General features: G+C 33.7%; 1 protein-coding gene across 11 annotated transcripts in view; it reads right to left on the reverse strand.

The window, feature by feature from the left end:
- The window catches only part of NCOA1 (nuclear receptor coactivator 1), a 212411-nt gene that overhangs the window by 89562 nt on the left and 98846 nt on the right, over nucleotides 1–24003 (reverse strand). For 10 of the 11 annotated variants that reach the window (XM_072938139.1, XM_072938130.1, XM_072938131.1 and 7 more), the window contains one exon: nucleotides 1874–2030. The exons of the other annotated variant lie outside the window; for it this stretch is intronic. The gene's annotated coding sequence lies outside the window, so the exon portion shown is untranslated. The remainder of the gene's footprint in view (nucleotides 1–1873; nucleotides 2031–24003) is intronic. 11 annotated transcript variants of the gene reach the window in all.

Below are 24003 nucleotides of genomic sequence, written 5' to 3' on the forward strand. Positions count from 1 at the left end.
CACATGCTTAGCATGCACAAGGTCCCAGGTTCAATCCCCAGTACCTACATTAAAAAATAATAATAAGTAAATAAACAAACCTAATTACCTCTTCCTCCAAAAAACAGAAAGAAAGAAAGAAAGAAAGAAAGAAAGAAAGAAAGAAAGAAAGAAAGAAAGAAAGGAAGGAAGGAAGGAAGGAAGGAAGGAAGGAAGAAAAGAAAGAAAATGAAAGAAAGAAAAAAAGAAAGAAAATGAAAGAAAGAAAGAAAGAAAGAAAGAAAGAAAATGTTGTTCCCTGAATTTCATTATTATATTGTGGTTCAGTAGGAAACACACAGTGAATATTTAGGAGTAAAAGATCATTAATGTCTGTAATTTATTCTCTGATGATTCATCATCACCATCATCATCATAATGGTTATTAAGGAGGAGGGGCAGGAGAAGTACTAGTAAATATATATACAGAAAAAGCAAATATAACAAAATGTTTACAATTGGGGAAACTGGGCAATGAGCACACAGGTGTGCAGCCTACCAATCTTGTAACTACTTGGTATGTTTAAAGCTGTTTTTAATAAATGTTAAGAGGAATAGAAAAGACACCCAACCCATAGTTCAACCACTAGATTATTCTATTTTCTCTCCCTTTCTCTTTCATAAAGTCAAGGTATGAGCATTTCCTTCTAAAAACTCTTAAAGAGAGGGCCCTCCAAAATGATTAAAGTTTCTCTTAATTGTAATACATCCTACTCTGCAAAACGTTTTTCTTAATAATGAGGATGCTTATAAACTCATTTCTCTCTCTTATTGAGAATCAAGTCTGATTTCAAACAACAGAATACATAAGTTAATAAATACAATGTATCACCAGTTAATAAAAGCCAGAAATCTGGAGTATGTTTGTTTCAGAAACCAATGAAATTTTAAAGAGATTTAATGGTGGTAGGATTAAATGAGTATCTTCTTAAATCATGCTGCACCTCCAGTCCTTGGTTTAAAAAACTCTCTGCCAGTTGACAGTCTTGTCTCCATCTCCCAAATTCATTATTTACTCCAAACATAGGCACTGCTTCTCAGCCAATCAAATTCAATTGCATTTAACTTCTATGACTGCTAAACCCCACCCTCCAAATCAACAGCTATCACTCTCTAGGGTGACAACCTCTTAATCTCGGTAGTGTTTATACAAATACATTCAGTACATGATAACTCAAGAGTTGTACCCTTAAAATTTATGATTTATATCTATATATGTTATAATTCAATTTAAAAGTCTATTATTGAAAAAAAAAACAACTTCCTGCTGGAAGTCTTCCCTTTATTGGTTTATTGGTTTCTAATTTTACTCTTCAACTTTTTACCTACCATCTTGGCTTGGTGCATGTTTATTTTTCTCATTATAGGCTGATAAGACCATTCATCTTCATGGATACACTAGTTCTATTCTTTCAGTTAGCTTACAAACTCTTGGAAAACAACAATTGTAAAAATGCCCCAAAATACAAAATCTAGATAGATAGATAGATGATAGATGATAGATAGATAGAGATATAGGTTTAATGACTGGATTATATTAGAAATGTATAGACCAAATCTGGGGATGGTTCAGTAGTTTTTCTGCTGCCATTTTAATTCAGTAAGGACTTGAATTGTAAGTCTCATTGTAAGATACTGATCTGAAGCCTATATTAGTTTCAGTGTGTATTAACATAATTTACAAAGAAGTTTTCTAATATTTCATTTAGGAATGTCAGCACATATTTTATAATAACCTTGAAGCTTTTCAGATCAAACACATATTTCCATATAAAATAAGAGTCAATAGGTAGTCATTTTCACACCATATTTTTGTAGAAACAAAGCTCTTTAAAAACAGAGCTTTAATTCCTACCTGGGAGACTTCTTTGTTCATAATGAGTCTTCAAAACAGATATGGTCAAATCTAGTGCTCCAGAGGGTAGCTTCCAGGGGTATGGGGTAATGCTGTTTTCCAGAGATGGCTCTAGTCTCTTCACTCTTACCTCATTTAAGGCCAATTATGCAAACAACTAAAAAAAAGGAGAAGAAAAAAAATAAAAGCAGAAGGGAGGTTAGACTGCTATTTTATTTTCAAAGAAATGATAATACAACTTCTCAGGCCAAATGGAAAAATATTTCCAAAAGATGATGGATGACTATCTGATTTTACAACTGAAGTCCTTTTGGTGATTAAATATATATTCCTATTTAAAACTGCTGCTTAGGTAATACATAATTACATTCTGCCCTTAATTTCCTGAAGGCCTATTTATATGTCTTAAAAAGTTTTTTTCTGGCTATATTTGTATATTTATCTTTCTACTTATAAATTCAGATTTTTCATGTTTTCAGTTTACATTTAATTCTTTCTTTCATTTCTATAATATTTCTCACTAAGTATTAAAGTTACTATGGTATTTTATTTTTAAATTTTTTACTGAAAAGGTTTACAAACATTATATATTCATAGTACTTAAAATTCACTGAGCTCTGGTTCTACTAAAGATGAGATAACTTGTATTGGACTAACTTGCCCAAAAATGACAATTATTAACTCTGGACAGAACATTAAAAAATAACTGTTCAAAGATGCTGAAAAGTGACCAAAAGCAGGCAGAAATGTAGGGGATTTGATCACTGAAAGAAAGGAATCATACTGGATGAGAACTACACTCATAAGACTTTCCCTTAAAAGAACTCTTCCCAATATACCCCGCAAGTACTGGAGGAATAGAATAGACGTGAGAGAAAACCACTGTCTCATTGGCCTGAGGCAATAGAGAATGTGGTTCAGAGCTGAAAGAAAGCTAGATAATAGGAGAAGATCATGCAGAGAAGGGCAGTACAGTAAGGGGGTGGGAAATCTTAACTCTGTATACAAATGTTCCATAAATCCTTGGTCGATTCCTGAACCGCTCAGGCACAGGAAGACTCCAAGTAGCCCCATATAATCATACCACAACTGAGATTCCCCTTTGCTGTTTATAACCATGCACTTCTCATTCCTCTTTTCTTAACTGCTAGCAACCACTTATCTGTTTTCTATTTCTATAATTTTGTCACTTTGAGAATGTTATAAAAATTGAATCAAATAGTATGGAAACATTTTGGATTGGCTTTTTTTCACTCAGCATAATGCCCCTGAGAGCAATCCAATTTGTTGCATATATAAATAGTTTGTTCCTTTTTATTGCTTCATGGTTTAAAGATACCACAGTTTCTTTTCACTATTCACCATTCTAGTACATTTGGGTTGTTTTCAGTTTGGGGCTATTATGAAGAAAGCTGCTATGAATATTTGTGTATAGGCTTTTGTGTAAATGTAAGTTTACATTTCCCTAGAATAAATACCCAGAAATGCAATTAGGTTGTACAGTAAATGTGTATTTATCAGCTAATAATTTAGCTGTCTACTAGAACAAAAATCAATACTCTTCAGAAAAAGAAAACATCCACAATATCCAATATACAATAAAAAAATTACTAAACATTCAAGGAAGCTAGAAATTGTAACTCAAGATCGGGGAAAAAAAGCTCAACAGAAACCTACTATAAAATGATCAGTTGAAATAAACTGATATGAATGCTAAAGAATTACTGTAAGTATGTTCAATATGTTGTAATGAGTGAACAGATATGAAATACTGGTAGCAAATGAAAATTATAAAATAGAAATAAATGGAAATTCAAGAACTAGATAGTTCAACATCAAAATTTTTAAGTTCACTGGATAGGTTTAATAGATTTGAGATAGCACAAAAAGTCAGTGAACTTGAAGGCAAAACGATACCCAATAAAATGATTGAACAACTGAAAAAAATTAAAACCAAAGTTGTTGTGTTTTTTTTTAAAGGCTAAAAAATTGTTAATATTTGAGCAAGACTGATCAAGAAAAATGAAAGGCAACACAAATTACCAATGTCAGAAACAGGAGAGAGATCACTTCAGGTCCTGCAGATGTAATGTACTAAACCACATAATGCAAATCAAAATTGAGTAACTGAGATAAAATAAAAAACTCCTTGAAAAACACAAATTACTAAAACAACCACAAAAAGGATGTTATTTATTAAAAAAAAATTTGTAATTAAAACAAAACAAACTCCAGGCCCAGATGGCTTCACTGGTGGGTTCTATGAAAATTTAAGGAAGCAATAGTAACAATTTTACACACTTTCTAGAAAATAAGAGAGAGCTACATCGCAACAGGTAAGCAAAACCCTAATACCAAACCTGACAAAGATATTACCAGAAAAGAAAATCAGCCTTATGAGTACTGATGGAAAATAGCAAATTTAATCCAGCAATATATAAGAAGGATAATATACCATGACAAGTGTGGTTTATCCAAGGAATATGTAAGGATGGTTTAAATTTCAAATATCAATCAATGTAATTTACCATATTAACAGAATAAAAGGCATATAAACATCTCAACGGGTACAGAAAAACACCTGAAAAATTCAAGACCCATTCACGGTGAAATTCTCAGCAAGCAAAGAACTAGAACGTAACTCCTTTAATCTGATAAGAAAGATCAATGAAAAACCTACAGCTAGTATTTTACATAATGGTGAAATACTAGGAGTTCTCCTAATATTGGAAGCAAGGCAAGAATATTCACTCTAACCACTTCTATTAATTACTGTAATGGATATACTGGAGGTCTCAGTGCAATAAGAAAAAGAAATAAAAGGAAGGTTAGAAAAGAAGAACTAAAATTGTCTTTATTCAATTAAAATAACTTTTTAGCACATAATTCTAAGGAATCTGAAAAATGATTACTAGAATGAATAAGTAATTTGACAAAGTTGTAGGACACAGGGAAGTATACAAAAATCAATTGTGTTTCCATACAACCACAGGAAACAACTGGGAAACAAAATGTAAAACAATTTATAATTGCATCAAAAAACACAAAATACTTAAGAATTAGTTTAACAAAAGATATGCAAGACCTATACACTTAAAATTATAAAATATTCCTGAAATTAAAAAACATTAAAAAAAAGTGGTTGAATATTTTCATGGGTTCACCAAGCCTCAATAATATTGACGTCAATTTTCCCCCAAAATAATTCATATACTCAAAAATAAAATTAATGGTTTATTTTATGAATATTTAGTATATTTTATGGTCAGTGGATAACAAATCTATTTCTGTTTTGTTTTACAATATATTTTTAATGTGGGATTTTTTTTCAATGCTTGTTTTGGGCTTTTGCTTTTTAAAATAAAGATTACATTTTTCCCCTCTAAATCATAATTTCCCTCAGTGCTGAATTCCATATTAAAGTGGAATGCTGAATGTTAGAAAACTGAATGATGATCCAAAAGTGCTTACCTCTCATAGCCCCTCTAAATTAAACTAAGAGCTTTTTATATTTTCAAGATTTTTTTCTTTCCTTGAATTAAATCTATAATTCAAAAACTCAAAGAAATGGACTAGCTCTTCATATTGACTTATAGTTTAAATTATTAAAGAAAGGGATTTGTAGTTAGGTTACTCCAATTTACATTATAGTTAGTTGGATTGTTCTCACTGTGTATGTCTAGTTTATTTGTATTTGTTATCAACTTAGTGCCCCAAAACATTTTGCAGTGAATGAGATTCCTCCTGATCACTACTTTGTGTTCTTTCATCTGTAAGGCACTGTATCTTTGAATTTGCCCTGGGTAAATCTTTAAGAATTTGTAAGAACTGGTAAGCAATCACTGACTATGGCAAAGACGGCATTGTTCATGTAGTCATCCACAAACCCAGCTTCTGTCATTTTCTGACTTCCAAGGAAGAGCGCTCCTCAAAGATCATTTGCGTAGTTAATCCTGCAGATATAATCTTTTCAAATAATTCCATTCTCTTCCATAAAACCTGAGAGTTTTTAAGGGTACTTTTTCAAAACCAGGCAGTAACTAAAGCCAGATGGATCCTGCTAATGATTTTGGGTCCTGATGATTCATGGCCAACATGTGAGGGAATATAGGAACAAAGCTGAGTTGGGTGGCTGAGCACAGTCACTTAGCGACTGCAAGAAAGAAAAGCACAAGATAAATCTATATTCAAAAAAGATATGCAGACAATGAAAAGTGAAAAATATGGAAACCAAGAGATAGGTGACACACAGAGAACCAAAGAAGGCAGGAGGAATACAACGGAATAGGGAGAAAAAGAGCAGTGCTGATGATCTGATGTTTGCTATTATGAGATAAATAAGCTTATTATTCTTAAAATGTATCTCTCCAGTAATTATTATGTATTATCTGTGCTATCCAGAGTTCAGAATTTTAAAAGTCTTTCCTCACTCCCTTACCCCCAGGAACCCAGAGCAGGAGATCTGACACGGATGTTGCAAACTCCTAATAGATCCCCATGCCTGGTGGTTTCCCATTACTTGTTCCAATTCTCCCCTCATGCGTAAGGCCTTTCTATTTTCATCATCTGCTTCCAATTCTGGCACAAGTGCTGGCTAATGCTGCACCTCAATTCCTTTAATTTAATTTAATAATTTAGTAAATTATTCAATTTAATCTCTTAAATTCAATCTAAGAGTCAGATGAGGAAACAAGGTGACAGAAGAGTACCTATAATGCACCTAATACATAGAAAGAGTGAAAAAGGAAATCTATAAAACACTCCTTCTTATTTTGGAGTTAGGCAGAGTTATAGTGTCAGAATTTTAAAACATATAGAGAAATAAAACAAAGAAATATCTATGGATCTACTACCCAGAATTAACAACAGTAAACATTTTTGATATATTTATTTTCTTTTTTAAGAAATGAAGCATTATCAATAAATCAAAAGCCCCCACACTCACACATAGCCCACTCTGTTCACTCCCTCTCATTTTGATAGAGATAACCATCATCATGAATCTAGTATATATCCTTCTGGTCAATTTTTCATATCCATCCATAAACAATATACATTAATGTTTCATGCTTTAAAACATGTATGTTTAAACTGTATACTATACCCATTCTGCATTTTGCTGACTTCATGCATTGTGTTGTTCTGGAGCTCTAGCCTTGCTGAGGTGTGTGTGGGTTTCGGTCATATGTATATGTGAACATACCACATCTTAGGCATTCCTGTATGTAAGTTGTCTATAAATTTTCATCATTACAAATTATGCCTCAATGAGTGTTCTTATAAATGGCTTCTCATTCAAATTTTCATATGTACAAGCGTAAGAATTTCTAAAGGCAATATCCAGAAGTGGAATTTCTTTTCTTTATTCTTTCTTTTTTTGTTTTTGAGACATCAACGGCACTGGGTAGGGCAGAAATGGAATTTCTGAGTGGTAGCACTTGCGTATCTTCCACTCTACTCACCATTTGTCAAACTGATTGCCAAAATGATTGTTTCACGCTCCCACTAGCAGTATGTAAGAGAATCATTTCCCCCCTATATTCTTTCCAACACTTGATATCATCAGACTTTTTTTTTAACCCATCTAATGGACGAAAATAGAATCTCATTTCAATTTGCATTTCCCTGAATATTATAGAGACTGAATAACATAGTCGGCTATTTGGATATCCTATTATTTGGACTGGCGTTCTCTTTTCATCCATTATACTGGGTATTCAATACATACTTTGTCTTAGTTCTGGAAATTTTTCTCAGATTATACTATTTATTCTCCTCCCCCCTTCATTTATTCTGTTTTCTCCTTTTGGAACGCCTAGTACTAGAAAGCTGACCTTCCTAGACCCTCCTTTTTCTTTTCTTTTATCTTCTGTTTATCGTTTCTTTGCCTTTCTGCTTTACTTCCTAAAAAAATTTCAACTTATTATTCAAACTTCTATTGAGTTTTTTTTTCCTGCTACACATGCTTAATTTATAAGAATTCTTCATTCTCTGAATATCCTTTTAAAAAACCCTATTTCTGCTTTATGGATTAGCATCCCATTTTTCTGCCAGTATTTTACACACAAATGACATAGATTTATATGTGTGTATATGTGTATATGATATATGTATATTTGTATATGGCTGGATGTGTACATATATGTGTGTGTGTAAATATACACAAAAATTTCTCAGCTGCATAGCCTATTTCCTCCAAGTTGTTTGTATTTTCGTTTCTGCTAGTCACAGGAGATGCTTTCCTTAGATGCCTGATAGTATTTAGTTGTTTGAGTATAAAAAGTTTATTGAAAGCTCTAATCATGTACATGGGGCTCCTGTGACCTTCCTGTAGGACACTCTGGCCAGACCCTTTGTTAGGACGCAGATACTAATGTGAGACACCTGGCTCCCATCATCTACCACTTATTTACTCATTTGGTCAGTACCTGTATACATGTAAAGTAGTTTCAGAACTGTTAACCTGTACCCCTACAAGAAACAATTTTACCAACTAGACCACAGTTCTTTCTGCCTTTAGATTTTTCTTCTTGGGTTGGTCACATTCTTCACAGAAGATTCTTCCTGTCTCCTGCCTGGAGGATAAAGGACTCAGTTTGGGAAGCCAATAATGGAGAAGAGAGCAAGGGCTCTCAGCATTCAAAATGCTAGTGCTCATCTAATTCCCGTCCACCTTCAATGTGCCTGGTGTCCACTAGTCCAGAGGCCCTTTGTGTTAACTTAGAGAATATATTTCAAGTCTCCCATCTGTCAAGATGGGACTAGCGCATTAGCACAGTAGCCAAGAGTAGATGAGACCCATGCATCTGTTTCTTTGCTTTTAAACAATCCTCCTTATTTTAGTCCCTGTTCCTTCTTCACCTCCACTTTCAGAGTTACACAATGCAACCACTGCCTGGGCCCTTTGAAGAATCATTAGTACAAATTCAACTGGTCCTTAGCTTTCTCCACTTAAAATAAAGCTTTCTTAGGTTTAATAAGATTGTTACCATTATTCTAACTGTTTTCCAGCCTCTAAAATTTTGCTGTATTTTCTCCCATTTCTCTGTATCTCTTGTTTTATGACTAAACAACAACAACCCTCAATGACTTCATTTTTGTAGTTGTTTAACTAAACTATAGTTTCAGGAGGAAACAATATTAAATGTGTGCTCAATCTACCATTTTTACCTCGAATCAAATACTGTGTTATTATTTGTAATATTTATTTGTTTATTTTTAATCTTCCTGTTATTTTATAATCTTTTTAAGGTTTTAAGTATGTTATTAACACCATAATCTTTTTGAGAATTTTAAAATTCACCACTTTGAAATTCTCAAGAATCAATTAGCAATTGAAATTACTCAAATACATGAAGAATTATCTGCCAGAAACAGAATTAACCATTGGCAGCAAAGCCTACGCAACAGTTTATCAGGGAAGTTTAGAAAAAGGATTAGCTTTAGAGCAATGGAATGACTCTCCATACATATACTGGTAGTCAATACTAAGGATCATGACTTTGGGAAAGCAGAAAAAAGAAATGCACCTTCCATTATCCCATAAGGTAACAGACACTGAGTGTCAAAAGAAGGTATGGTCTACTGTTCTCTTCTCTGAAGGAAGTAAAAGGAACTCTCAAACTTCTAAGGGTAATAGATTTTCTCACCCATGTTCATTAACTGTAAAGTGTGATGAAAGTAACTTGTTACTAGTAACACTTTAAATTACAACATTTATACATTAATTTCTTTAATAACATTGGTGCAGCTTGAAGGTTATCTTTATTGTAAAGTGACCTTAACTTTTCCTTTTTATGATATACTTTTTGATGAGGAGAAAAACGGATAATGTTAGCCAAAACTCCCAGTGTGCTGGGACTAGTGTCTTAGTTTAGCTAGGCTGTCATCCAGTATTAGGTCCTTATAAATAACCAACATTTGTAGCAATTATAAATTATTTTGGTCATGTAGAGTTAAGATTCCATAGTAACTTCTGCATTCTTATTATTTCTACCCCAAATAAACTTCAAGAGAGAAAAAAAAGCACCTAAAAATTATGTGAAGAAATAAGTTTTTTCCTTGGGGTAGACTGAAAGATTTTCGTGAAAGAATGAAGAAAAAAATGATGCAACTATCTTTCCTATTAGTGATGATACAAGAGTTACACACTCCAAATCCAAGACAAACATGATTTAGGTAAAATTTGAAATCAGGCCATCCATATTAATGTTAAAAAAAACATAATTTAAAAATACATATAAAGCTTATTTTTTTGAATTCTCCTAGTAAGAACTTGCTTCTTCTTATTAACACTATCTGTAAAGAGAAGATACAGGGAAAAATTAAAATTTTGAAAATAAGATTGTTTATTTGTTTTTTTTGTTTGTTTGTTTTTTAACATTTTTTATTGATTTATAATCATTTTACAATGTTGTGTCAAATTCCAGTGTTCAGCACAATTTTTCAGTCATTCATGGACATATACACACTCATTGTCACATTTTTTTCTCTGTGATTTATCATAACATTTTGTGTATATTTCCCTGTGCTATACAGTGTAATCTTGTTTATCTATTCTACAATTTTGAAATCCCAGTCTATCCCTTCCCACTCTCTACCCCCCTGGTAACCACAAGTCTGTATTCTCTGTCCATGAGTCTATTTCTGTCCTGTATTTATGCTTTGTTTTTGTTTGTTTGTTTGTTTTTGTTTTTGTTTTTTAGATTCCACATATGAGCGATCTCATATGGTACTGATTTTATTGTTCTTAAGATTACAAAATGCTCTTATGAAAACTTTACAATCTCTCTCCAGAAAAAAACTTAATTTCTTCACACAATTTTGGGGTGTCTTAAAAACCTAGGTAAATCCATGGGTGTTGTTAGAAGACAAAATTGTATTATGTTGGGAAGATATGAAAACTGTTCCTCTGTGGTGAGAACAAGAGCTCCAAGGGAAGTGTTCTGGGACACAAATCTTGGCAAGTGGCAAAAATTCTACCTTGAATCAGCACTAAAGAGAACCATGACCCCAAGGAAATTCTTCATGCACATGTGCAACAAGAGATATGAAGAAAAATGTTCATGCAATATTTATAAGAGCAAAAACCAGGAACAACCCAATGCCCATCAATAAAAGCATGAATTAGTAAACTTTAGTATATTGATACAATAAAATTTCACACCACTGAAATAAATTAACTGAGCTTTAGCTACACACATATGCCTACAGGCAACCATATCCCCTTCCTACAACCGAGGTAGTAAAGCATTATAGTTTAAAGTATGGACTCTGTTGAAAACAGGGTAACCACAAATCAAAAGCATACAATAGAGTCACAAAGACCAAAAAGAAAACAACCTAATACAAAATAAAGTTATCAAACCACAAAAAGAAAAAAAGAACGAAAGGAACAAAGAAGAAACACCAAATCGACTGAAAAACAAAGTTTAAAATGGCAATAAACACACAGTTACCAATAATTACCATAGATGTCAATGGACTAAATGCACCAATCAAAAGACAGAGTGGCAGACTGGATAATAAAACAAGAGCCTACAATATGCTGCCTACAAGAGACCCACTTTAGGGTGAAGGATACACAGAGACTGAAAGTGAGAGAATGGAAAAAATATTTCAGACAAATGGAAATGACAAGAAGCAGAAGTAGCAATACTCATATTAGACAAAACAGACTTTAAAACAAAGACCATAAAGAAAGACATAGAAGGACACTATATATGATAAGAATAACAATACAAGAAGAGGATATTATACTTAACATACATGCACCTAAATATATAAAACAAATACTAACAGACATAAAGGGAGAAATTAATGGGAACACAATAATAGTAGGAGACTTTAACACTCCACTAACACCAGTGGATATCTTCCAGACAGAAAAATCAGTAAGACAACAGAGACACTAAATGACACAATAGAACAGCTGGACTTAGCTGATATTTTTAGGACATTACATGCCCCCCGCAACCAGAATATATATTCTTTTCAAGTGCGAATGGAACATTCTTGAGGATAGACCACATGCTCAGGCACAAAAGCAGCCTCAACAAATTCAAGAGGATAGAAATTATTTCAAGCATCTTTTCTGACCACAATGGCATGAAATTGGAAATCAATCACAGGGGGAAAAAATGAGAAAAAAATGACTGCATGGAGACTAAATAACATGCTACTAAAGTATGGACTCTGGAGCCCAACTGCACCATCACTAACTTTCTGACGTTAACCTTTCCATGAATCAGTTTCCACATCACAAAAAAGCAGGATAATACTTGTACCTACTCTAGAGTTGTTAGGAGACTAAACATTTAATATTTTTAAGTCATTTAAAACAGTACCTGGCACATGGCAAACACCATGAAGTGTTTGATTAATAAACAGACCACAGTCAACCAAGTTTAATATCTCTTCTACTTGGCAGCCACCCTTCCAATACATGATGGTAGCCAGCATGTTTTCCCTTAGTTTTTGCCACACTTAAGTATCATATAGTTCTTTAATTATTTGTTTCAGTAATATATATCTAGGAAATTTTACGTACTTTCACACGGCTTTTATTTTTAATTCTCATTCTGCTTCTAGGGAGATATTAATACTTAAATTCTACATTTTAAAGAAAATAAATTTTTTTAAAGTACAGTAAGAAGCCAATCCAGAATACTATTGTATCTTAATTTCTATTTCTTGCTCCTCTTTTTTTTTTAAAGGGCAGATTATAGCCTTAGAAGCAAAACTGTTCATAGCAGCACTGTTTACAATAGCCAGGACATGGAAACAATCTAAATGTCCATCAACAGATGACTAGATAAAGAAGATGTGGTATATTTATACAATGGAATACTATTCAGCTATAAAAACCTACAACATAACACCATTTGCAACAACATGGATGTTCCTGGAGAATGTCATTCTAAGTGAAGTAAGCCAGAAAGAGAAAGAAAAATAATATATGAGATTGCTCATATGTGGAATCTAAAAAAAAAAAACAAACAACAACAAAAAAAACAAACATAAATACAAAACAGAAACAGACTCATAGACATAGAATATAAACTTGTGGTTGCCAAGGGGGCGGGGGGTGGGAAGGGACAGAGTGGGATTTCAAAATGTAGAAAAGATTAACAAGATTATAGTGTATAGCACAGGGAAATATATACAAGATCTTGTGGTAGCTCACAGCGAAAAAAAAGTGACAATGAATATATGCATGTTCATGTATAACTGAAAAATTGTGCTCTACACTGGAATTTGACACAACATTGTAAAATGACTATAACTCAATAAAAAAAGTTTATAAAAACCCAAAACTGCCTGCATATCAACTACTAAATCTAAAATATTAATGACTCTTACATCCATCTTTACATTTACATTAAAGAGATAAATTCTGAAAAGCCTAGACTAGTGGATTTCAATACTACTAACTCTGTATATACTATAAACACATCTATTTTGGAGACAAGTTATTCTCAAGAGAATGCTCCTAGTGTTTTTTGCTATATTCTAAGCTTCACACCTGCAAGCATCTGCCTACTTATTAAGGAGTTCCAAACTAAACTCCTCCATTTTCCTTTTCCTTGATTCTTCCCTATTTAAAAAAAAAAAAAAAGCATCTTCACACCAACCCAATTGTTGCTACTAGAAAGAAACCCAGATATCACCCTTAAATTATTTTCCACTTCACATCATATAAACACTCAATCACCAAGCCCCATCTAGTTTATTTCAAAAATAAATCATCAGTCCACAGGCATACAAATCCAATACCCTATTCCCGCTTACCATTCTTCCATGAGGTTTTACCTCACAACAGAACCCCAAACTTACAACATAGCCACTCTCTCCATTGTACACACTATGCTTTAGCCACACTGGTCTGTCCTCAGTTCCTCTCTACACCCCAGTCTTTTTTCCCTACTCCAAACCCTTCATTACAATATATTCTCTGCTGTGAATAATCCCTCTTATCTTCTTCACATGCTCAATTCCCACTCACTATTCAAGTCTCAGCTAAAATCCTACTTCTGTTACTCCACTAATCAAAATTAGCCCTCCAATACACTTTCATAGCACTTTCTTTTCCTTCTTAGCATTTTTCATAATTTTTATTCACATGCTTGTTTGTGTGATTATATGTTTACAGCTTATCTCCCTCCCTAGACAATAAGCCCCCAAGAGAGATGTTTTTTCACTGGCATAGAGTAGGTACACAACATTTTAAAATGTTAATTTGTGGAATTAGTGAACCTGTTCTAATTCAACAATGGTAGTACAGTTACACACTCAAGGAGAATGAGGATCATTAAACTGGTCAAAGGACATTACAAATCTTTCTAAACAAACCCAAGGGGAGTATCAGTGGCATTGAGGTGGGCATACTAGATTATTAATGTAAGGGATTAGGCAAAGTTTTGGAGGTGACAACACAGAGAGAAAAAAAGCTTAAAGCAGTAAGACTATGGGATTAGTCTCTACTAATTAGAATGCCCATTTCTGTGACTTCATTCTGTAATGTAATTTACCTCTCTGTTTTTTGCCACAAGACAAAACACCAGGGTCCACATTCAAAGGACTAAAAATGAAATGTAACACCTAAACTACAAGAGTTTAGTTCTTTTCTAAAGAGCTCTACTAAACTAAAAGGCAGTTGTTGAGGACTATCAAAAGTAAAATGAAAGAATAAAGAAACATAGAAGTAAACAAGACTTGTCTAAGGGCACACACAGACTTTGTATAAGAGCCAGGACTGGCATCCTTGCCTTCTAATTTCTAATGAAATGTTCTTTTTAAAATTATAAACAACTATACTGAGGTATAATTGAACACTAAATCATATATGTTTAAAGTGTACAAGTTGATCCACTTCGACGTATGTATTCAGCTGTGAAACTGAAACCATCACCACAATAAAGATAAGTATTTTCACTGCCCTAAAAACAAACAAACAAACAAAACAACAACCAACTAAGGTAGTATTCTAAATCTCCAAAAATTACTGCAGAATGCTCAGATAGGATTTTAGAAGTTGGCATTTTACTAAGGCCTAAAATAAAGCAAAGGTTAGACCATTTTCAATACCAGTTAAAACTGCAATATACATCATCAGATGAGTGTTTGCAAAACATATTTTTCTATGTGCAGGCTCTATTTGCTCCATATCTGTCAAATGACAAAGACGGTCTTACTGCCTCTTCATACCTCTCAAGGGCAGCAAAGAATAGATACTAAAGTTAACTGATAAAACTATTTGTATCTAGATATTTCCATTTCTTTTTATGATATTTCTAAATTATATTTTACCTTTTAAAATAGAGAACTGAGCAGCATATGTGCTTAAAGGTTTTAACAAGTACTTTCATTTTTTAATACAAAATTATAATCATGCTAATTTGTGACTACATTTAACTAGAACCTTCCATATACTGACATGACATATCTTGGGGGGGAGGTGGGGTACAGACAATAACCAGAGGCCTATCCTTATGACTTAAAAAACAGGTAATACATTAGCAAGGTATTTTTAAGTCAAATAATAAAATATTTTCTTCTTATTTCTTTTACTCAGTACACATCATTTCTTTTATAACAGAGTCACTCAATCCTCAAATATTTGAGAGCCCAATATGCGGTAAACACTGAACAAGGTGCTGGGGTACAGCACTGAACAAGAGAGATGAAGTTCTTGATCTTTGAAGCTCATATTCAAATGGCAGGGGAAGATCAGTAAATAAAGCCAGAAAACTTGAGGTAGAGTTACTAGGGGAGCTAGCTACTTTAGATTAAGTGATTAAGGAGAGTTTATACATGAGGGTAACATCTGAGCTGAGACTACAAATAAAAAAAACTAAATCCCCAAATTATTTCAGAAATGAATGATTTCATAGTATGTGTATAATAAAAACTTAGCAGAAAGAACATCTTACCCTCTTTCACTAATTGTGAACCTTTCATTATTACCTATATGATGCCTATATTTGTATATCCGGTCATCCAAACACCCAAAATTAAATGAGCTAAAAATAAAATGTTCATCACTATCCCTCAAAGTCACTACTAAGTACACTGCTATCACTAGCAATCACACTACTATTTTCCCAGTTATTTAGTTTCTTAGAACTGTTTAACTCCGCTCTTCTTGCATTTCCTAATATTCACTTCAATAATAACTACTGTTAATTCTTTCTCCTTCTTGTCTATCAAACCTGTAACTGGTTCAGTTTTTCAAAATCATCATTACACTCGACACTGTTAGCAATCCAAGTCTGAGGTACTTCAGCAGCATGTATAACCTCTACTCCTGGTCTGCCCATACAGTGCATCCTGCTAAACAATTTCCCACCTCCCCCTGTTCAAAATGTCACACCCCTAGTCACCACTCAACAGTGCCTTTCCATAGTTTCCATAAAGAATTTGCACTCCTGTTACCTAGCATTCAAGGTCTCCTATTTTCACAGTCACTAACAACAGAGCTTAAAGATAGAAGTGACAACTAAATGGAGAAAAACAGATACACATTACAGTTGGAGAGTTTAACACTCCTCTCTCAGCAACTGATAGAAGAAACAAAGTCCCTCTGAAAAGAAAATCAATATTTAGAAAATGTGAACAATACTATCAGCCACCTTGACCTAATAATTGACATTTTTAGAAAACTATGCCCCCAAACATATTTTTCAAGTGCATGTAGTACTTTCACTAAGAGAGGCTGTCTGCTGATAAGTCAAAATAAATTTTAAAAGACTAAGCATCAGAATGTATTGTTTGAACACAAATGAAATAAATTAAAAATCAGTTACAATAAGATTTAGGGGGAAAAAAAACTCCAAATATTTTAAATTACATTTCTAAATAATCCATGAAGTAAAAAAAAAAAAATTAAAAGAAAAAAGAAGTTTGAAAATGTTTCAAATGTAATGATAATTAAAAACATATATATATACTATACAAGAATTTGTAAAATGCAGTGAAAGTGTTTAGAAGCGAGGGAATTTTACAGCTTAAATTTTTAAGCATTTAAGTGTTTATATCCAGGAGAGAAAAAGCTTCTCTCAGGTTCTATTTTAAGAAGCTGGGGGAGAGGGACAAAAAAGTAAAGTAAATCCAAAGGAAACAGAAGAAAGAAAATAACAAAAGCAGAGATCAATAAAAAGGAAGAGAGAAAATGAGCAAAAGTTAGTTCCTTGAAAAAATGGCCATTAACGCAGCTTCACTTTTCCTTCAACCTTGTCTGAAATCAACATGACGAGCATCTCCCAGTCTTCAGCCACAAAGGATACTCATCTTCCACTGCCAGCCTCCTGATCTTCTACACCAGGGGTCAGCAAACTATGGTTTCCAGGCCAAATAGGGTCCAGCACCTAATTTTGTGTGGTCCATGAGCCAAGAATGGCTTTTATATTTTGAGATGGTTTTTAAAAATCAAAGGAATAATATTTCATGACACAAGAAAACTATATGAAATTCAATTTCAGTGTCCATAAACAAAATTTTGTTGAAATACAGGCATGCTCCTTTGTTTACTTATTTATTGTCTACGGCTGCTTTTGCACTGCACTGGCTGTGTTGAGAGCTGCTGCATGGCCAGCAATGCCTGAAATATTTACTATCTGATCCTTTACAGAAAAAGTTTGCCAACTCCTACTCTATAGATACTCCTCCACCTCCCTCCTTTCCCTTCTGTCAATTCATGCATCTACCCCAAGAATCAGTTCAAAAATCCTCTTACGAGCAATGTCGCTTTTAGTTCTTTGAAAAATATCCTGTTCAGAATCTTCTGTGTAGTTTTGTAAAGCACTTAATACTTTTTATGCTTATATGTTGGATTCCTGATTTAGCATAAGTTTCCTAAGAAAGGGGCTGTACCTATTATCAACAAAATCCCAAGTAAATGGGCCAGGGCTAAGGAAGGCACCCCTGCCTCCTCTCCCCTAAAGAAAGACCAAAGAGGGAGGGGAATGAGGGGGCATGAATCAACTGGGAACTGAAAATGCACACATTAAGTTACTTTTTATTTATTAAAGAAAATACAGAAGTTTAACCTATCTACTTTCTTAAATGTTTATTTTCTCTAATTATAAAGTAACTACTCATTGATTTATGAATCAAGGATAGGAAATAAAAATTTACTTAACCACCAAGTTTTCTAGAATTAGTAATATATTATGTCCCCTCTTTCCCCTAAATCAGTGGTTTTAAAATTTTTTGGATGAAGGACCCCTTTACACTTTAAAAAATTACTGAGGACTCCAAAGAGGCTTAATTTATATGAGTTATCACTATCTATTGCATTATAAATTAAATTTAAACTGAGAAATTTTTAGAACATTTACTAGTCCTTTAATAACCCATTTTTTTTCTTTACTATAAATATAAACCACTGAAGAAGAGAGTAACTTCAAATACAGTTGGGTACCATTGCCTTGATTTGTGGGTGAGTCACCAGCTTTACCTTCCATTACTTTTGTACTCTCAGTGCAAATATCTACCTACACATTATAAAAGGCAAATAACACTTCAGTATTATTAATAAAACAATTCTGATGCTGTGGACCTCGTGAAAAGGTCTTGGGGACTCTGTTAGAGATTGAATTGTGTCCCTCCCCCCAAATTCGTATGTTGATGTCCTAACAATGTTGATTACCCAAAGTGACTATATTCAGAGATATGGTGTTTAAGAAGATCCTTAAGGTTAAATAAGGTCATAAAGGTGGGGCCTTAAGTCAACAGGATTAGTTCCTTATAAGAAGATGAAGGGACACCAGGAGTACATAGAAGAGAGGTCATGTTAAGACACAGCAAGAAGTTGGTATTTTGCAAGCTATGAAGAAAGACTTTATCAGAAATCAACCCTGCAGCACCTTGATATTAGACTTCTAGTACCCATAACACTGAGAAAATTAATTTCTGCTGTTTAAGCCACCAAGTCTGTAGTATTATGTTATGGCAACATGAGCAGAATTTGTTCCACAGACCATATTTTGAGAATTTTTGCTTTACGTGTATATTTCTTATTATCTCTTTCTTTGCTCTTAAGGAAGCAGGCAAAGATCCTTTCAAAGAAAGGTTCCAGAGCTTAGAAAAGGAAAATAAGATGAGATGCCATCCAGGAACACTGAAGAACAGAAATTCCTAGATTAAAAATAGAAAAAGTAAGAAAGCTCAACAGATAATCCATATAAGCTGGGCTCTCCCACCAATCTACACCAGATTCCCCAAAGCCTATGTTACTTAGATACTGCTGTGAAGTCTAAGCCATACGCTTACTATATAACTGCTCTGAATTGTCACCTCTAACTCCTTTTAATCCTTTGAACCCTTATCTTTCGCTTGGATTTCTAGAATTTGGCTAGGGAGATTTAAGGTGAACCTTCCGCCAATCCTAACAGCAATATTCTCTCTGAGCTTTCAGATGCATTCTCAGAAACTATACTCGACTGGTTGTCATCAGCTTCTTCTCAATATCCTTTCAATGTCTGGTAAATGCAGACATAACCAACAGCTCAGTCTTAGCCCTCTTTTCTTCAGTGCCCGTGTAAACACACATGAGTATACACACACACATAAACACACATTCATGCACACATGAACACTCATATGCATGTGCACATTTTCTCTTTCTTTAGAGAAGTACCAATATTCCTCTATATCAAATTTGAAGACTCTATTGAGTATCTTATATATGACATAATAAATTTAACTTACTAGGAAAGACATAGACATAAAGCTACTTACAAATTTAAGCTGGAAACCATAAAGAAACTGATCATTTCAAACTATGAAACAATGAAAAATTCCTAGCAATGAAAACAATCTCATTAATCTCATAAATGACCAAGTTAACATCCCCAGAAAAAAAGGCAAAGAGCAAACATAAGTGATATATGTAAGATGATTTGCAACTGGACAATAAAATGAAAGTACAGCCAATCTAATTAATTGTTTGAATTAAATTAAAATTAAGGCAAAGTAATTTCTCATCTATCAGACAGGCAAAAGATTTGAAAAGACTGACAAAATTTAAAAAGGACTGGTGAGGGTCTAAGGAAATATGCAATGTCTAGCACTGTTGTCAGGAATGTAAATGGTTCTACTTTTCTGGAGTTGCTAAAATAAAAAAACGTAAACAAAAAGCAATCAATCTTATAAGAACTTGTCCTCATCTTATAGTCAAAGTGCATTCAGTGTAGGGCACTGATTCTCAGCTGGGACCTACAGTACCCTTCAGGGAACATTTAGCAATGTTTGGAGATGTTTTTGGTTGTCAGTTTGGGGTAGGAAATGCTACTAGTATCTAGTGGGTAAAGCCAGAGGTCATAAGTTGAACATCCTATAATGCAAAGGGTAGCCCCCACAACAATTATCTGACCCAAAACATCAACAGTGCTGAGACTGAAAAACCCTAATACAGGAAGATCAGGAACTTTAACACTGCAGCTACCCTTGCTCCTTCCTCTCCAGAAGGAAAGAAAATTTATTGTTACTTAGGTCAAATTCTAGCTTAATGACTGGCCATGTAGGACATGGCACATGGAGGACAATGTGTACTAAGAGGTCTAACTGCTCTATGGTTCTCCCTTTCCTACATTCATCATCCACTTTGCTACACAGAGACAGTTAAGCTGATTCAGCCTGACTTCCTTGGAGTGGCTGAGTATTTTCCTCTCCCACAGTTAATGGGCCAGAACACATGGGTACTAGAGTTGTCACCAGTACTACCACGCACCTATCATGCTGCACACGGAACCTGACAGTCAGCTAACAGAGGAAGGTCACACATTAGGTTTGGGGAAATGAGGTTGAGGTGTGTATTAATTCCTAACATAGCCACTTAGGATACAGGAATACAGAGACCAGAAACAAACTGGACCGATGGAGAATGCAAATTCATGAGTTCTGCTGAGAAAGTTGCCTTAACACATACACACACACACCAAAAAAAAAAAAAATGAAATCTGAATCTATAGACAGTACCTACATCAATTAAACACTGGGTGCTGTGATTAAAGTGTTCGAAGGGAAAAGAGAAAAACAAAGAGATCTTAAATATACCGGATGTATATTACGGAGACAAAGGAAACCTTAGGAAAGATGAGGACTGAAGTACCATAACTGCAATTTTCTAAACATTACAAGATGAGTGTTTCAAGTGTCATATTCCAGGAAAGGGATCAGGTGACTAAGTAAACCCTTTCTGCTTCCAAGATTATGGGAATCACAATAACTACCTCATGATTAAAGGAGAGTGGGTAAAAGAGATAGAGGCTGGGGTACTGCAAAGAAGAGGTAAGAAAAAATTCTAGCTTACTTATTAACCAGCTGAAAGACAGTATCATGAATCCAAAGTAGTACTGTTTTTCAAATACCCTGTTGTTATCTCTTACTATAACCCAGGGAGGTATTTTCCCTAATTAGCCTAAATTTCATCACATACATGTAACCCTTCAGTTAATAATAACTTGATAATGATACATGTTGCACATGCTAAACAAACCAAATTATATAAAATTTGACAAGTCATGAAAATGGAAATCCCAATTTAATGCCAGTTTATTGTAGCAAGATCAACTGTGTCTCCCCAAGGACATGCTTCTCTTTTCTTTTTTCTTTTTTAGATAAATGGCCAAATAAGTTATTTTAGGTTAAAATCACTTATTGCTCACAAAAATATAAGGAAAGTTACAGTCTGTGAATAGAAAGGTAATCTTTAATGACAGGTGTTATTTTCATAGAGAAGTCAGAGTTCTTGTATTTTTCTTGTGATTCTGTATAATGTCAGAGAGTGATGTTGGTTTTTTTCAGCTGTAAAGCTGCACTCTGGAGGAAGGTATGATGAGTTAGAGGCAATTTCTTTGCACCATTCCTACTGGGATAATCACAGTTACTTCCCATGACACTACAACAATATGAATAGGTTAACAGTTAATCTTTCTCTCTCTTTTTTTTATTAAAGTATAGTTGATTTACCATGTTGTGTTAATTGTAGGTATACAGCAAAGTGATTCAGTTACTTTTATATATATTCTTTTCCAGATTTTTTCCTAGTAAAGGTTATTACAAGATATCAAATACAGTTCCCTATGCTATACAGTGGTCCTTGTTGTTTATTTTATATATATAGTAGTTTGTATCTGGTTAATCTCAAACTCCTAATTTATCCCTCCCTCCCCATTTTCTCCTTTGGTAATCATAAGTTTGTTTTTTTATACCTGTGAGTTTGTTTCTGTTTTATAAATAAGTTCCTTTATATCATTTTTTTAGATTCTATATATAAATGATATCCTATAATATTTGTCTTCCTCCATCTGACTTCACTTAATATGATCATCATTAGGTCCATCTATATTGCTGCAAATGGCAGTATCTAATTATTTTTCATGGCTGAGTAATATTTCATTGTGTATGTGCATGTATGTACAACACCCATCCTCTTTATCCATTCATTCGTCCATGTACGGATGCTTAGACTGCTTCCATGTCTTGGCTATTGTAAATAGTGCTGCTAAGAATATGCTTTTCCTAGTCTTTGTTGAGGCTAATTCTGATCTTGCTGGGAAGGAATTTATAAAGAATTTTAAAGAAAGGATGAGAACTTTACCTGGAAAAAGTGTAAAGAATTTGTAAGCAAGCATGAGGTAAAAAACACCAAGGAATCTGAAAAGTCTGAGAAGGTAAGTTATTTGTGGGAGAGAAGGTCAAGAAGAGGTGGAGATGTAGCACCTTAATGAGAAACAGGAAAGTGTGAGAATGAACAAAGATATTTAAAGGCAACTGAGAGGAAGTAAATCTTGCCAGGTGATATAGAATGTAAACTACTCCCTTCATCCCAACAAAATCTTTAGGAATAGTCTACATTATTCACCACCAAAAAATTAATTTGGGCATTATATTTTTGTGTGTTTTTTATTTGTTTTCTAGTATGCAAGAAGTCTTGGGGAGAGTTTCAAGGACAGAGAATGGTAGTCTAAGGATCAAGACCAATTTATCTCCCCCCAACACAATAATTACATTATGAAAATATATGGGTATTAAATTGAATTACAGAGTATGTTATTTCTTATTGAAAAACAACATATATCTTCAGGTCAACTAACCAGTTAGCAAATTGGTTAATACAAGGTCATAATGAAGCCAAGGATTATGGGTCTGGTTCCCTATGATCTATTAACTGTTCTATTCTGAATCCAAAGACTATATGCCCAATCTTTGGTAAACCACCTTTCAAATGAGAGTAGCTGGATGCTCCATTAATGAAAAACAAGAGAAGATAAATAGATGAATGAAAAGTCATCACTACTACTATGGCAAAATTTAAACGAGATGTCCCACTGATTTTGAATCTAGGGTCATATTACTTTGTGGAAAAGGTCAAAGAACTTTCAATAGTCTGGAAAATTAGTCTATTTCAGTCTCATGAAAATTTTTCAAGAAAGCTCACTATGTAATTTTAAGCCTAAAACCCAAGTGAACACTTTCCAAGAATAAATTAAGAACTACATTCAGAAATGAATTACTACTTAAGATGCAATTATCTCATTTTAATGATGATTAAATTAAAGCAATTAAACAACTTAACAAAGGAAAAGAATCTAGGAAAGTTCTTGTTAATTGCTGACCATAGTAGAAGAGTTTAAAAAACACACATTTTGTTTAAATTCCTTTCATGTTTAGATCTAACAAAAGCAATAATGTAATGTAAGTAGTAAGTAACATTAAATTCTTAATCATAATTGAAAAGACAGTACAAAATGTCTACCCTTTCCTATTTAACCATCTGGAACATGTTACAATCTCTTTGAAAACAAGAAAAATCTGCAAGTATAATTACACTCTGGGACTATTAGCATCACATGCTTCAATAAATACTCCTAATAGGGTTCGCTGCTATAATAACTGGCACTAAAACTGATGGATTTTCATTATTTGGCTATTTGTTCTTACTGACTAAATACTCAAGGAAACCAATAACCTGTCCCTTGAATAGAAAACAAAGAAACAAAAAACCCCACCCAGCAAGGGCAAAGTCTGACAGGATGCAGAGGTAGAACAGAAATGATGAGCAGAGCAAAGATATGCAAACCCCTGAGTTCAACTCATATTTTACCTCCCACTTTCTCCCTTTCTTC

The sequence above is a fragment of the Vicugna pacos genome, chromosome 15 (assembly GCF_048564905.1).
Source record: "Vicugna pacos chromosome 15, VicPac4, whole genome shotgun sequence".
NCBI lineage: Eukaryota > Metazoa > Chordata > Mammalia > Artiodactyla > Camelidae > Vicugna > Vicugna pacos.